Here is a 1,718-nt window from a genome sequence, read left to right as displayed (position 1 = left end):
AAACAGAAGCATTCTATTTTATGATGGTAAATGTATGACGTGATGAGGACCACTTAATCAGTTTCAGAATATATATTATCAGTTAAAATGTAAAAAATATTTTACAAAAGTTTATGTAACTCTTTTGTCAAGCCATTATAATTTTCATAATTTGAAATTTGTCAAAAGTATTCATACAAGATAGCATAATATATATAATAACTCGAAATGCAATTAAAAAAGTATTATTGATTTACTTCCTTTTTCACATATCTTACAAAACACACTTTTTAAAAACATTATACAGTGCAAATATACACACAATCAATGATTCTTTTCAGTATCATATTTGAGCGTGTCCATTTTTATCGGAAAGCATTATCATCCACAATAGGCCTACAATATAATTATACATGTAATGTTAATTTATTTTTAACTGTCACAACGAATAGCCTTCCAAACTTGTGCTTTTTCTCACTAAAAACAGCGAAAAATTAAAATCTGATACTCCTAATCGGAGCAGACATGAAGAGACAATAGGGCCCTAACTAGAAAAAAAATTCATAGTAGATCTACAATTACATCACGTATGCCCAGGCCTACATTAAGATTTGATAAACCGTGGGTAGCCTACGTCTACACAAAGCTGTAGCCTAGAAGTCGACATTTTTTCTGAAAACCTGGCTATCCGGTGTGATTGGTGTGACGCGAAGTAAGAGAAGGTCCCTTTGTTTGGCGTTGGGAACTAAATTCGGCGCTCTGGGACCATGAAGATGCAATTGTGACCTTGTAGCAGGTAATATTAAGCACTTTAAGTATTAAAACTGTCAGGTGTTTGTTGGTTCTATGGTGGTATACAGTGTACCTACAAAACGTTGCTTTTTGAAGCTAGAGAATGACCTATTTTCTCGCTTTCTCCTGGACGGATCATCATACGGGCTCTCCAGCATGTTGGTATTCAATGGCATTTGTAGACCTTGGCTTCCACTGCGCAGCCAAGAGGAAGCCGGCTCCTCGATGCAGAATGTAAAGTGGTTGGGGGATGTAAGAGATCTAGACCTGTGTCATCTCAATATTCATAATGCTATTATTATGATTGAAAAGGTTTGCAAATAAAAAGGCAGTGAAGTTTTAATGTTATTATTTCAATTCCTCATTCATTTTTGGCCAGCAGTCTGCAGCCCAGGCTAAAAGAATGCTTTAGAAAGCAGCTCAGTCCAGGTTCAGGGGAAAGGTTTCAGTTTTTTCAAATTCAAACTGGGACAACTCAGACTCCGTGCCTTGCCTTGAGCCTCTGACTCGGGAAGATTGAAGAATACCGGATTGCGCGAGAAAGTGGGGGAGGGGGGGTTGGCGCTTTTTCGGTAGATCTAGATCTAGATCTAGATCTAGATCTAGATTTCTAGTTCCCACCCCGCAATTTTATTCACGGGTTTGGGCCACAAGAGTAGGGGGGTTTCAGGGGGGCATGCCCCCCTGAATTTTACCACAATTTAATGTTTGCAGTTGTTAGGTTTGATATCTTAGCTCACCGCGAATTAGAGGTGTGCGAGTCCAGCATATTAAGATTCGAGTCCAGACTCGAGTATCTGCTCTGGACTCGAGTAATTACTCGAGTCCCACGGCTCTTAACCCTCATCCTGCGGGAGCCGGGTTTATGTAGCCCGATAGGCCTATTTCGGCACCTCGCCTGCGTTCTGGTCCCGAGTCAGTGTAGCTCCTGGCTCAGCGCACGCGCA

General features: G+C 40.3%; 1 protein-coding gene across 34 annotated transcripts in view; it reads left to right on the top strand.

Annotated features, from left to right (window-relative positions):
• Nucleotides 1–657: 657 nt before the first annotated feature.
• Nucleotides 658–1,718, top strand: part of LOC101860137 (glutenin, high molecular weight subunit PW212) — a 57,263-nt gene continuing 56,202 nt past the window's right edge. For all 34 annotated transcript variants that reach the window (XM_035969078.1, XM_013080989.2, XM_005089491.3 and 31 more), the window contains exon 1: nt 658–775. The gene's annotated coding sequence lies outside the window, so the exon portion shown is untranslated. The remainder of the gene's footprint in view (nt 776–1,718) is intronic.

Source organism: Aplysia californica, unplaced genomic scaffold (genome assembly GCF_000002075.1).
Source record: "Aplysia californica isolate F4 #8 unplaced genomic scaffold, AplCal3.0 scaffold00006, whole genome shotgun sequence".
Taxonomy (NCBI): domain Eukaryota; kingdom Metazoa; phylum Mollusca; class Gastropoda; order Aplysiida; family Aplysiidae; genus Aplysia; species Aplysia californica.
The sequence above is the reverse complement of the archived record's forward strand: the minus strand, read 5'-3'. Positions and strand labels throughout refer to the sequence as shown.